This window comes from Oncorhynchus tshawytscha, linkage group LG06 (assembly GCF_018296145.1).
Source record: "Oncorhynchus tshawytscha isolate Ot180627B linkage group LG06, Otsh_v2.0, whole genome shotgun sequence".
Lineage (NCBI taxonomy): Eukaryota > Metazoa > Chordata > Actinopteri > Salmoniformes > Salmonidae > Oncorhynchus > Oncorhynchus tshawytscha.
This window is the reverse complement of record NC_056434.1, coordinates 65,721,381-65,736,619: the sequence shown is the minus strand read 5'-3', so window position 1 is coordinate 65,736,619 and position 15,239 is coordinate 65,721,381. Positions and strand designations below refer to the sequence as shown.

Here is a 15,239-nt window from a genome sequence, read left to right as displayed (position 1 = left end):
TGGTGTTTATACTTGCATACTATTGTTTGTACAGATGAACGTGGTACCTTCAGGCATTTGGAAACTGCTCCCAAGGATGGACCAGACTTATGGAGGTCTGCAATTATGTCTTGGCTGATTTCTTTTGATTTTCCCATGATGTTAAGCAAAGAGGCACTGAGTTGGAAGGTAGGCCTTGAAATACATCCACAGGTACACCTCCAATTGACTCAAATTATGTCAATTAGCCTAACAGAAGCTTCTGAAGCCATGACATCATTTTGGGGAATTTTCCAAGCTGTTTAAAAGGAAAAGTCAACAGTATGTAAATGTCTGACCCACTGGAATTGTCATACAGTGAATTATAAGTAAAATATTCTGTCTAAACAATTGTTGGAAAAATTACTTGTGTCATGCAAAGTAGATGTCCTAACAGACTTGCCAAAACTATACTTTGTTAACAAGAAATTTGTGGAGGTGTTGAAAAACAATAATTTAATGACTCCAACATGTGTATGTAAACTGCCAACTTCAACTGTAAATCATCATATCGCCCAGCCCTAACCACGCCAGCCTAGGACCTCCACATCAGTCTTCTTCACCTGCGGGATCGTCTGAGACCAGCCATCTGGACAGCTGATGAAACTGGGTTTGCACAACAGAAGAATTTCAACACAAACTGTCAGAAACAGTCTCAGGAAAGCTCATCTGGACAAATGCTCAACTTCGATAGCCACTGGCACACTGGATAAGTGCTCTTCACAGATGAATCCCGGTTGACTTCACCGGGCAGCTGGTAGACAGCGTGTATGGCATTGTGTCGGGCGAGCGGTTTACTGATGTTAACATTGAGAACAGAGTGCCCCATGGTGGCGGTGGGGTTATGTTATGGGCAGGCATCAGCTACGGAGAACGAGCACAATTGCATTTTACATATGGCCATTTTGTCACAAACCAGCTCAAAGTCCGTAACAAAAAGGGAGACAACGTGGAGATTAGGATTAACAAATATATTTATTAACTGAGGTAACGTAAATAGAATTAACAATGGTGTGTGTAGTCAGTAATCTGTAGGTGTAAGTGAGTAGTTGCGTGCACAAATGTGATAATGATGGGTGTAGAAAAGGTGCAAAAGCAAACAAACAAAATGACCACAAAAATGCCATGCATGGAGAGAGTCTCCTCAATGAATGGGGAGGAGGTGTATTTATCCCGGGACACACCCGGGGCGAGGTGTGTCCCTCCCAGCTCCTCCCGTCGAACATCCTAATAAGGGAAACAAGAGCAAAGAGAAAGAATACGGCAGACAGAGTGGGTGGGTCATCACACAAACAAAATACTGCCCTGGATACTAGCAGAAGACCCAGCCTGCATCCCAAATTGACCCAACCAGCATCCCAAAGCCATGTGTTCACACTTCCACTTGCCCCAGCCAACCTCGTCCTCCCCAGACCTCAGCAACCTTTGCGCACAGGAAGCAACCTTTAAGAGGAAAGAAGAAAACGAGACCAGAAGGAGCGGACAGGAGCGACAGAACAGGACAATACCAAACAAAATAAACAATGGTCAGTCACGTAGACATTCAGAAAGAGGGCGCACGAGAGAGCGTGTCAGCAATAAGCTCCAACGAAAAGAACGTCTCAGAGTCCTTCTCATTACATTTTGGCAACAACGTTAGGTTTCCAACAATATCAAATGAGTCAGGGGCATGACCAAGAGAGAAGCAACCCCTAGGTAAATCTGGGTCACCTTCCCAGAGGAAATTCTCCCCTGAGAGCTTTACTTCCCTAACCAACTCTAGCCACTCGTTGCAACTTGATTTTCGCACGCTCCAAATCCTGTGTAAATGCCCATTCCTTTTCATACTTTACACGATCATGCTCTAGTTGTAACAGAAGCAGTTCCTTCTGTTGTTCAAAAGGCAGACCACTAGGTCTAACAGATGTGGTGGCCATTGTAGCGAAACGGGGAGAAGGCGAGTCCTCGGCAGAGGCTTCCCCAGTGTTAACTTCAAGAATACCACTCTCAATCAGATTGGCTTTCAATATCAACATAACAATTTTTTTGTTTGTTGACATTTATCACTAATTTCAATCTTGTAGTGTTCAGCGATCTTCAACAGCTGTTCTTTAGTACATAATTCGAACAGTTCCTCTGATGGAAAGCGAATGAACTCATCTACATTAGACGCCATAGTCACAAGTAAATACAACAACATCTCGCTCTTCCCCTCTGCTGAGCACACCAGACCAGACCACAACAAGAGAAATGACATTCACACTGGGCACCACAGAAGAGAGATTAAATATATATGGAGATTCCCCAAACCCCACAATAACTCAACCCTAGTCTTCGTGCGGATTTGCGGTGGGTAATTATGCACTGTAGCCCGCTGGCAAGGTAAAAAAAAAAAACACCCAGCATGCTGGCTGATTCCCTCCAAGCCACAGATGTGCCCCTGAGACAACTGCTCAGTCCACGGATACCACACAAAAATAACAAACAAAATAACCACGCCCAACATATTCCAAAGTGAAACACGTGGCTAAGCCTAACAGGAGAAAAAGAAAAGCTATAGCTCCGGGTAGCAAGTGTCACTACCCTACCCAAATCTCCCTCTGAGGTACACAGCCAATTGTACTAACTTCCTCGAACCGCTGTCCCAACAGCGAGTAGAGCAAGAGTCTCCAGCCTGGGCAGGGGCCTGGAAACTAACCAATGTACTCTCTTCAATGCAGCACACAACCAACTATCCACCGCAATGGCAAGTTTACCAAACAAACAAAGGCAACCAATACTGGGCACCAAACATTACAACTCAAACAAGCTGTAACAAAAGATGCAAACAAAGCACCTACAGAGTTCCCAAACATTAACGCCACGTTTTCTCCCAAACACAATACCTTCAAGATCCCGGATGAGCCCCCACTTGTCACGAACCGGCTCGAAGTCCGTAACAAAAAAGGGAGACAACGTGGAGATTAGGAATAACAAAAATATATTTATTATCAGCGGTAACGTAAATACAATTAACAATGGTGTGTGTAGTCTAATCAGTAGTGTAAGTGAGTGGCTGCTTATCTAAAAATGTGATTATGATGGGTGTTGAAAGGTGCCAAAGTAAACCATCAAAACAGCCACAAAAATGCCATAACCAAAATCGAACAGTGTGTCTGCATGGAGAGAGTCTCCTCAATGAATGGGGAAGAGGTGTATTTATCACGGGACCAGGTGTGTCCCCATGTCGCTGACGACCCACCCAGCACCTCCTGCCGAACATGCTAATAAGTAAAACAAGAGCAAAGAGAAAGAATACAGCAGACAGAGTGGGAGGGTCGTCACAATTTGAATGCACAGAGATACCGTGACAAGACCTCATGTTACAAGACCTCATCACCTCATGTTACGGCATGATAATGCACGGCCCCTCATTCCCGAAAGGATCTGTACACATTTCCTGGAAGCTGAAAATGTCGCAGTTCTTCTGGCCTGCATACTCACCAGACATGTCACCCATTGAGCATGTATGGGATGCTCTTGACTGACGTGTACGACAGCGTGTTCCAGTTTCCGCCAATATCCAGCAACTTCGCACAGCCATTGAAGAAGAGTGGGACAACATTCCACAATCAACTCTATGCAATGGAGATGTATCGCGCATCATGAGGCAAATGGTGGCCATATCATATCAGATACTGACTGGTTTTCTGATCCACGCCTTTCTGTTTTTTAAAGGCATCTGTGACCAACAGATGCATATACAGTGGGGCAAAAAAGTATTTAGTTAACCACCAATTGTGCAAGTTCTCCCACTTAAAAAGATGAGGCCTGTAATTTTCATCATTGGTACACTTTAACTATGAGAGACAAAATGAGATGAAAAAAATCCAGAAAAATCACATTGTAGGATTTTTTATTAATTTATTTGCAAATTATGGTGGAAAATAAGTATTTGGTCAATAACAAAAGTTTCTCAATACTTTGTTACATACCCTTTGTTGGCAATGACAGAGGTCAAATGGTTTCTGTAAGTCTTAACGTTCTTGGAACAATTTGAGAGCATGACTTTGAATAGAACCATGAGGGAACCCGTAGGAAACGTTATGCTGAAGAACTGAAATTCCCACAGAAGAACATTGTTTCATAACATTCTCTGAACTATTTGAGAACATTCCCAATGCCAAACCAGTTGGAGAACATTCCTAGAATGTCTTAAATTGAAAATTTAAATTGAAAATGTCTTCACAAGGTTTTCACACACTGTTGCTGGTATTTTGGCCCATTCCTCCATGCAGATCTCCTATAGAGCAGTAATGTTTTGGGGCTGTTGCTGGGCAACACGGACTTTCAACTCCCTCCAAAGATTTTCTATGGGGTTGAGATCTGTAGACTGGCTAGGCCACTCCAGGACCTTGAAATGCTTCTTACGAAGCCACTCCTTCGTTGCCCGGGCGGTGTGTTTGGGATCATTGTCATGCTGAAAGACCCAGCCACGTTTCATCTTCAATGCCCTTGCTGATGGTAGGCTTTGTTACTTTGGTCCCAGCTCTCTGCATGTCATTCACTAGGTCCCCCCGTGTGGTTCTGGGATTTTTGCTCACCGTTCTTGTGATCATTTTGACCCCACGGAGTGAGATCTTGCGGGGAGCCCCAGATCGAGGGAGATTATCAGTGGTCTTGTATGTCTTCCATTTCCTAATAATTGCTCCCACAGTTGATTTCTTCAAACCAAGCTGCTTACCTATTGCAGATTCAGTCTTCCCAGCCTGGTGCAGGTCTACAATTTTGTTTCTGGTGTCCTTTGACAGCTCTTTTGTCTTGGCCATAGTGGAGTTTGGAGTGTGACTGTTTGAGGTTGTGGACAGGTGTCTTTTATACTGATAATAAGTTCAAACAGGTGCCATTAATACAGGTAACGAGTGGAGGACAGAGGAGCCTCTTAAAGAAGAAGTTACAGGTCTGTGAGAGCCAGAAATCTTGCTTGTTTGTAGGTGACCAAATATTTATTTTCCACCATAATTTGCAAAGAAATTCATTAAAAATCCTACAATGTGATTTTCTGGATTTTTTTCCCCTCATTTTGTCTGTCATAGTTGAAGTGTACCTATGATGAAAATTACAGGCCTCTCTTTTTAAGTGGGAGAACTTGCACAATTGATGGCTGACTAAATACATTTTTGCCCCACTGTATGTATTCCCAGTCAGGTGAAATCCATAGATTAGGGCATAATGAATTTATTTACGTTATATTTTTGTTCAGTGTAGATGGGCCACTTTGAAAGTGACTATAGCTCCATCTTGACAAGAAGCTAAATCAATGAAGTGAGAATGTGAAGTGAAGTGACAAATCAGTCCCACCTCTCAACATGAAAATACAATGTAAACGGTTATTTTTTTAAAGATTATTTTCCCCTAAAGTCCAATGACAGTTTTGTTGGAGGTCGGATTCCATGTAAAGAAGATGAAGTTGTAAAATATGAATTTCAGTAGGTTTGCTAGAAATCATTATTGTCAATTGTTAGGCTATAGTCCTGCCATGTCATGCTAATCACATTTTCACATGGCTTTTTCACAGGTGTTGTGTCTGCCAGCGCTTACTGCACTTTTCAGTCCCTGATTAAGGGGGAACAATGGGGGAAAAAAATGCAGTGGGAACTGGGGACTATAGCCTATAAATCTGAACGGTTACAACGTCACCTACCACAACGGTATCACATATTGGTTACAAGCGATGACAATGGGAAGGAAGTAATCAATCAGGCCAGATAACACTAATTTTAAAATGTAAACGTTAAGTTATCGACTGGTAGGCTAACATCCCATGAAAGCAATATACAGTGCATTCGGGAAAGTATTCAGACCCCTTGACTTTTTCCACATTTTGTTAAGTTACAGCCTTATTCTAAAATGTATTAAATTGTCCCCACAATCAATCTACACACAATAACAGGTTTAGAAATGTTTGCTAAATTATAAAACACAAAAATGAAATTACATTTACATAATTATTCAGACCCTTTACTCAGTACTTTGTTGAAGCCCCTTTTGCAGCGATTACAGCATCGAGTCTTCTTGGGTACGACGCTACAAGCTTGGCACACCTGTATTTGCTGATCCTCTCAAGCTGTCAGGTTGGATGGGAATTGCAGGCATGATATAATGAAGCTGCCAGTTGAGGACTTGAGGCTTCTGTTTCTCAAACTAGACACTTCAATGTACTTGTCCACTTGCTCAGTTGTGCACCGTGGCCTCCCACTCCTTTTTCTATTCTGGTTAGAGACCGTTTGCGCTGTACTGTGAAGGGAGTAGTACACAGCGTTGTACGAGACCTTCAGTTTCTTAGCAATTTCTCACATGGAAAAGCCTTAATTTTTCAGAACAAGAATAGACTTATGAGTTTCAGAAGAAAGCTCTTTGTTTCTGGACATTTTGGGCCTGTAATCGAACCCACAAACGCTGATGCTCCAGATACTCAACTAGTTTTAAGGCCAGTATTATTTCTTCTTTAATGAGCACAACAGTTTTCAGTTGTGCTAACATAATTGCAAAAGGGTTTTCTAATGATCAATTAGCCTTTTAAAATGATAAACTTCGGAGCAACTAACACAACGTGCCATTGGAACACAGGAGTGATGGTTGCTGATAATGGGCCTCTGTACGCCTATGTAAATATTCCATTAAAAAATCTGCAGTGTCCAGCCACAATAATCATTTACATTATTAATAATGTCTACTCTGTATTTATCAATTTGATGTTATTATATTGGACAAAAAAAAAGTGTTTTCTTTCAAAAACAAGGAAATATCTAAGTGACCCCAAACTTTTGAACGGTAGTGTAAGTATTCAGACCCTTTACTCAGAACTTTATTGAAGCACCTTTTCCAACGATTACAGCCTTGAGTCTTCTTGGGTATGACACTACAAGCTTTGCACACCCATATTTGGGTAGTTTCTCCCATCCTACTCTGCAGATCCACTCAAGCTCTGTCAGGTTGGATGGGGAGCGTCGCTGCACAGCTATTTTCAGGTCTCTCCAGAGATGTTTGATCGGGTTCAAATCCGGGCTCTGGCTGGGCCACTCAAGGACATTCAGAGTCTTGTCCCAAAGTCACTCCTGCGTTGTCTTGGCTGTATTCTTAGGGTCGTTGTCATGTTGGATGGTGAACCTTCACCCCAGTCGGAGTTCCTGAGCAGGTTTTCCATTAAGGATCTCTGTAGTTTGCTCCATTCATCTTTCCCTCGATCCTGACTAGTCTCCCAGTCCCTGCCACTGAAAAACATCCCCACAGCATGATGCTGCCACCACCACACTTCACTGTAGGGATGGTGCCAGGTTTCCTCCAGACGTGACACCTGACATTCAGGCCTAATAGCTTCATCTTGGTTTCATCAGACCAGAGAATTAGATGCCTTTTGGCAAACACCAAGCGGACTGGCCACTCTACCATAAAGGCCTGATTGTTGGGAGTGCTGCAGAGATGGTTGTCCGTCTGGAAAGTTCTCATCTCCACAGAGGAACTCTGGAGCTCTGTATGAGTCACCATTGGGTTCTTGGTAACCTCCCTGACCAAGGCCCTTCTCCCTCGATTGCTCAGCTTGGCCCGGCGGCCAGCTCTAGGAAGAGTCTTGGTGGTTCCAAACTTCTTCCATTTAAGAATTATGGGGGATACTGTGTTCTTGGGGACTTTCAATGCTGCAGAAATGTTTTGGTACCCTTCCCATGATCTGTGCCGCGACACAATCCTGTCTTGGAGCTCTACGGACAATTCCTTCAACCTCATGGCTTGGTTTTTGCTCTGACATGCACTGTCAACAGTGGGACCTTTTATAGACAGGTGTGTGCCTTTACAAATCATGTCCAATCAATTGAAATTACCACAGGTGGACTCCAATCAAGTTGTAGACACGTTTAAAGGATTATCAGTGTAAAAATTCACCTGAGCTCAATTTCCAGTCTCATTGAAATGGTCTGAATACTCACGTAAATAAGGTATTCAAAATAAAAAATAAATTTGCTAAAATTAAAATTAAAAAAAAACTGTATTCACTGTCGTTATGGGGTATTGTGTGTAGATTGAGGGAAGAAAATAATTGAATCGATTTAGAATAAGGCTGTAACGTTAAACAAAAATAAAAGGAATGCGGTCTGAACACTTCCCGAATGCACTCTAACTTTGTGGGTTGTGTGCAACGGGTAACATAATACGCCTACGGGTTGCCCAATTTCCTAGAATTTTAATTCCAAAAATCGTGCATACACTGGATTGCAATTCTGGTAAAGTAAAGGAATTCAGTTGAATGAATTACAGTGTAGGGCAGGGCTCTCCATCCCTGTCCCTGAAGAGTTACCCTCCTGTAGGTTTTCAATCCAACCCCAGACTTAACTAACCCAACGTTTCCCAAACTCGGTGCGCATTTTGTTTTTCCGTAGCACTACTAAGCTGATTCAAATAATCATCAAGCTTTTATTTGAATTAACTGTGTAGTACTTGGGCAAAACCCCAAACGTGCACCCCTTGGGGTCTCCAGCACAGAGTTTGGAAAACGCTGAACTAACCTGATTCAAGTGTGCTAGATTCGGGTTGGAGCCAAAACCTACAGGACGGTAGCTCTCCGGGAAAAGGGTCGAAGAGCCCAAGTGTTGGCTATGACACAATGTAAACAGAGAAGTAGGCAAAAACGTGGTCAGCGGCGGATCAAAATAGTTGCAATAAGTCTCCGGGTGAACGGAGGAGTTGTCCATGGAGCTGTCATTCAAGGTCCTTTATTTACCGTGTTTGTAATGAGCACTGAACGGTTCCCAAACAGCTCACTCCAAAAAGAATTAAAAAAAATAGCCATATAGTCTATGGCCCAATGGCCCACGCGGAGAAACGGCAATGTTTGTAAGTGAAACATTGACACATATACTTTTTTTAAAAAACTAGTAGTCTACATGCATACCCTTTATCGTTTTATAATTCACCAGAATCACCCAAAACGAATCAATGAAAATAGCATTTATTAGCTTGCTTGTGTTCTCCGCAGTCTCTTCTATTGTTGCTGTAACCTGCAAGTTCGTGATCAGACTGGCAAGGCATTCACACAAACTTACCTTCCGACGTGAAAGCGCGTTCTGCGGCGAGTAGACTAGATCCCGTCGGAAACATAAGTGGACCGAGGGTTTAACAATCCGTCAGCGATCCTTCCCTTTCAGTAGGAATTCTCTACAGGCTATCCCATATAAATCTATCCAGGACTCCGTCTCCACCTAATCTAACAAAAAGTGTTAAACCAAAGCCTCAAAAGTCTGATGTCCAACCTGAAGAAAAACATCAATGACATTTGTATTTTGTGTGCCTGCAATGGGGGAGTTGCATTTTGTCTTCTGCTCAGATGGGAAAAATACAGCGGGGACCACGTGCAGCATACAGACAGACACACACCACCGGCTATAGCTACCACCGTTCTTACTTGTGAAGTGAAGGCAGCTGCACTGTGCTTTGTATGTAAAAGTGTCAAATAGCAGCATTTCAGACCTTACCAGCTATCAATCTAGTGCTGGGTGAGTGTGAAGGTACCAATCAAATGGAACAGTTCACCCCATGGTCCTAAAGAATGCCTGCTATTTCAACATATTTTTGTGCTGAAATAGGGATTTTATGCCATATTTCAAGGGGATTACAATATCAAAAGTTTACAATAAACTGTGGTTTAGTAACCCATCTGGTACTATGGGTAAATCCTATACTGAATTGTATATTGACTCACAAATATGACAATTTAATGTCGTGAATGTTGAAGAGTGATTGACCTCGGTCTCTACCTCGCTGTTGTTTGTCCTATCAAATAATCCAATGCTGCCCCCAGGTGTAGGCTACACTTCAGACAAATAATAAGGGTTGATGTACTGCAGGTCTCAGGTTTGGAACATTGAGCTTTAATAAGAACTAGAGACAGCCTCCAAGATGGCCGACCATTGTTTTCAATTGAATCTACTCATGGTTGCATACACCAATTTGTGGGGGCTGACATCTTGCTATTTTCGGTTTCATGAGCCCATTAATACATGTGCACTAGCACTGGAGCCCAGCCGAGTGGAGCTGTGCTCGGCTGGGAAATCTGTAGGCACGAAGTACCACCACATAACCACTGAAAACATGAAGAACATTTTGTGTATGAGGACAGTGCTTTCGCTTGCTCTATTTGTGCACATCAAATCAAATTTTATTGGTCACATACACATATTTAGCCAATGTTATTACGGGTGTAGCGAAATGCTTGATTTCCTTGCTCCAACAATGCAGTAGTATCTAACAATTCACAACAATACACACAAATCTAAAAATAAAAGAATGGGAGACAGTTGTATTATATTTTCTGTTTAAAGGGACACTTTGGGATTTTGGTAATGAGGCCCTTTATCTAGTTCCCCAGAGTCAGATGAAATCGTGGATACCATTTGTATGTCAATTCAAGTGGCTTTATTGGCATGGGGAACATACAGTGGGGTAAAAAAGTATTTAGTCAGCCACCAATTGTGCAAGTTCTCCCACTTAAAAAGATGAGAGAGGCCTGTAATTTTCATCATAGGTACACTTCAACTATGACAGACAAAATGAGAAAAATCTGCAATAGGTAAGCAGCTTGGTTTGAAGAAATCAACTGTGGGAGCAATTATTAGGAAATGGAAGACATACAAGACCACTGGTAACCTCCCTCGATCTGGGGCTCCACGCAAGATCTCACCCCGTGGGGTCAAAATGATCACAAGAACGGTGAGCAAAAATCCCAGAACCACACGGGGGGACCTAGTGAATGACCTGCAGAGAGCTGGGACCAAAGTAACAAAGCCTACCATCAGCAAGGGCATTGAAGATGAAACATGGCTGGGTCTTTCAGCATGACAATGATCCCAAACACACCGCCCGGGCAACGAAGGAGTGGCTTCGTAAGAAGCATTTCAAGGTCCTGGAGTGGCCTAGCCAGTCTCCAGATCTCAACCCCATAGAAAATCTTTGGAGGGAGTTGAAAGTCTGTGTTGCCCAGCAACAACCCTAAAACATCACTGCTCTAGAGGAGATCTGCATGGAGGAATGGGCCAAAATACCAGCAACAGTGTGTTAAAAACTTGTGAAGACTTACAGAAAACATTTGACCTCTGTCATTGCCAACAAAGGGTATATAACAAAGTATTGAGATAAACTTTTGTTTTGTTATTGACCAAATACTTATTTTCCACCATAATTTGCAAATAAATTCATAAAAAATCCTACAATGTGATTTTCTGGATTAAAAAATAAATAAAATTGTCTGTCATAGTTGAAGTGTACCTATGATGAAAATTACAGGCCTCTCTCATCTTTTTAAGTGGGAGAACTTGCACAATTGGTGGCTGACTAAATACTTTTTTGCCCCACTGTATGTTAACATTGCCAAAGCAAGTGAAGTAGATAATATACAAAAGTGAAACAAACAATAAAAATGAGCAGTAAACATTACAGTCACAGAAGTTCCAAAAGAATAAAGACATTACAAATGTCATATTATGTATATATACAGTGTTGTAACAATGTACAAAAGAATAGATACATAAGCATAAATATGGGTTGTATTTACAATGGTGTTTGTTCTTCACTGGTTGACCTTGTGGCAACAGGTCACAAATCTTGCTGCTGTGATGGCACACTGTGGTATTTCACCCAGTAGATATGGGAGTTTATCAAAATCGGGTTTGTCTTTGAATTCTTTGTGGATCTGTGTAATCTGAGGGAAATATGTGTCTCTAATATGGTCATACATTGGGCAGGAGGTTAGGAAGTGCAGCTCAGTTTCCACCTCATCTTGTGGGCAGTGTGCACATAGCCTGTCTTCTCTTGAGAGCCAGGTCAAGTAATTATCTTTTTGTTTTCTCATGATTTGGTTGGGTCTAATTGTGTTGCTGTCCTGGTGCTCTGTGGGGTGTGTTTGTTTGTGAACAGAGCCCCAGGACCAGCTTGCTTAGGGGACTCTTCTCCATATCCATCTCTCTGTAGGTGATGGCTTTGTTGTGGAAGGTTTGGGAATCACTTCCTTTTAGGTGGTTGTAGAATTTAACTGCTCTTTTCTGGATTTTGATAATTAGCAGGTATTGGCCTAATTCTGCTCTGCATGCATTATTTGGTGTTCTATGTTGTACACAGAATATATTTTTGCAGAATTCAGCATGCAGAGTCTCAATTTGCTGTTTGTCCCATTTTGTGAATTCTTCTTCTAAAAACGTATGCAGTTATGGTATACCTATTAACAAAGCAAGCTTATAATTCGAGCTGTGTCCCAATTAATCAGTCGAGCTATCAGTACAGTCACCTTGTATAACAAAATGAGCCCAAAAATAGACATAGACAGTATTTGATACGTTTTTTGTACTATTAGTTTATCAATGACACAAGGATTCTATAAGACGCTACCAACAACATCATGTATAGCCACTTACATTTTGTGTGATGTCAAACCAATAATAGCAGCGATGTCTGATGTATGGTTTTCTGTGACTACATGGGGACAATTCTCTATAACCCCAGCCAGATCTCTTCAACCTGTCTCTTCAACATAAGTACAGCATTAGGTACTTTATGTCCTGCTATTCAAAACAACCCACAATTGCTTCATCAGAGTAAGAATGGTTCAAATAATATTTACATAACGAAGAACAAGAAATGTTATTAAATGGAGAGAAAACAATCTAAACATACACTGAGGATACCAAACATTAGGAATTATTTTTTATCTTTTACTACCATGCCCAGTTCAAAGGCCCTCACATTTTTTTGTCTGTCCCACTCACCCTCTGAATGGCGCACATACACAATCCATGTCTCAATTGTCTCATGGCTTAAAAATCCTTCTTTAACCTGTCTCCCCCCTTCATCTACACTGATTGTAGAGCATGCGCAGACCAGCTGGCTGGTGTGTTGACGGACATAGTCAATCTCTCCCTATCCCAGTCTGCTGTCCCCACATGCTTCAAGATGGCCACCATTGATCCTGTACCCAATAATGCAAAGGTAACTGAACTAAAAGACTATCGCTCCGTAGCATTCACTGCTGTCATCATGAAGTGCTTTGAGAGACTAGTCATGGATCCTATCACCTCCACCTTACCTGTCACCCTAAACCCACTTCAATTTGCTTACCGCCCCAATAGGTCCACAGACGATGCGTTCTCCATCACACTGCAGACTGCCCTATCCCATCTGGACAACAGGAATACCTATGTAAGAATGCTATTCATTGACTATAGCTAAGCGTTCAACACCATAGTACCCTCCTATCTCATCATTAAGCTTGAGGCCCTGGGTCTCAACCCCGCCCTGTGCAATTGGGTCCTGGACTTCCTGACGGGCCGCCCCCAGGTGATGAAGGTAGGAAACAACATCTCCACTTTGCTGATCCTCAAGCCTGGGACCCCACAAGGGTGCGTGCTCAGCCCCCTCCTGTACTCGCTGTTCACCCATGACTGCGTGGCCATGCACGCCTCCAACTCAATCATCAAGTTTTCAGACAGTAGTAGACTGTGAGGGCTCTCGGAGTGTGGTCTCTGGAGAATAACCTCTCACTCAACGTCATAAAAATAAAGGAGATGATTGTGGACTTCAGGAAATAGCAGAGGGAATACCCCCCTATCCACATCAACGGGACAGCAGTGGAGAAGGTAGAAAGTTAAGTTCCTCGTCATACATATCACTGTCAAACTGAAATTGTCCACCCACACAGACAGTGTGTTGAAGAAGGCTTGTCACCTAAAACCCTCACAAATTTGTACAGATGCACAATTGAGAGCATCCTGTCCGACTATCCAGAGGGTGGTGCGGTCTGCACAACGCATCACCGGGGGTAAACTACCTGCCCTCCAGGACACCTACAGCATCCAATGTCACAGGAAGGCCGAAAAATCAAGGACAACAACCACCCGAGTCACTGCCTGTTCACCCCGCTACCATCCAGGAGGAAAGGTCAGTACAGGTGCAGCTGGGACCTAGAGACTGAAAAACAGCTTCTATCTCAAGGCCATCAGACTGTTAAACAACCATCACTAGCACAGAGAGGCTGCAGCCTACATACAGACTTGAAATAAATGTAACGCTAGTTACTTTAATAATTCCACTTCAATAATGTTTACATATCTTGCATTACTCATCTCATATGTATATGCGGTCTTCTATACTATCTATTGCATCTTAGCCTATGCCGCTCTGACATTGCTCATCCATATATTTATATTTATATATTCTTATTCCATTCCTTTACTTAGATTTGTGTATATGATGTACTTGTTGTGGAATTGTTAGACATTGCTTGTTAGATATTGATGCACTTTCGGAACTAGAAGCACAATCATTTTGCTAAACTTGCAATAACATCTGCTAACCCTGTGTAGGTGACCAATAAAATTTGATTTGAAGTGGATTTAACAAGTTACATTAATAAGGGATCATAGCGTTCACCTGGATTCACCTGGTCAGTCTGTCATGGAAAGAGCAGTTGTTCTTAATGTTTTGTATACTCAGTGTATAGCCCTGGTCTATGATGTGCTTCTCTATATATATTAACTTGAAGGTTATGGAGGATGACATCTAAAAAATATATAATTGCCCAAAGGGGTGAAATAAACAATGCCACGCGGAATTAGGCCAGGGCTATTATGTTTTATGTGAGGATGGCTTACCCAGTACCTTCACCAACCCTGAACAAAATGTTATAAGCAAATTGTTTAGAAATGTCCTTGCTTTGTCTATTTTGGATGGCCTTCCAGCCCTCCACTGGCACCCTGGGGTGATGCAGGAGAAGACAAGGGAGCTTTAGGGGGCCCTACTGATGGGCGACTTCTCATACAGGAGGAGGAGTGATATGGGGATGAGGGAGTTCTGGGGTACATGGACATCGGCGTTGGGATGTAGCTGTCTGACCTACTGCAGTTGGCTGGGGATATGGTCATGTTCATGTTGCTGTTAACTATAGGCTGATCTGCTTCTACTTATACTGTATGCATTCTTTTATATATGATATCTGTAAATTGTTCACTGAAGTTTTCTGAGTACCCAGAGTTACCAGCCTTAATGCTTACTTACAAGCCCTTAACCAACAAAGCAGTTTTAAGAAATTTAAAAAAAGTAACAAATAAAAGTAACAAACTATGAAGGAGCAGCAGTAAAATAACAATAGCGAGGTTATATACAGGGGGTACCGGTACAGAGTCAATGTGCGGGGGCACCGTTTAGTCAAGGTAATTGAGGTAATA

At 42.3% G+C, this 15,239-nt stretch overlaps 1 protein-coding gene across 1 annotated transcript in view; it reads right to left on the bottom strand.

The window, feature by feature from the left end:
- The window catches only part of LOC112252903 (synapse differentiation-inducing gene protein 1), a 46,482-nt gene extending 36,904 nt beyond the window's left edge, over positions 1–9,578 (bottom strand). Inside the window, exon 1 of the mRNA XM_024424597.2 lies at positions 9,075–9,578. The gene's annotated coding sequence lies outside the window, so the exon portion shown is untranslated. The remainder of the gene's footprint in view (positions 1–9,074) is intronic.
- Positions 9,579–15,239: the final 5,661 nt, after the last annotated feature.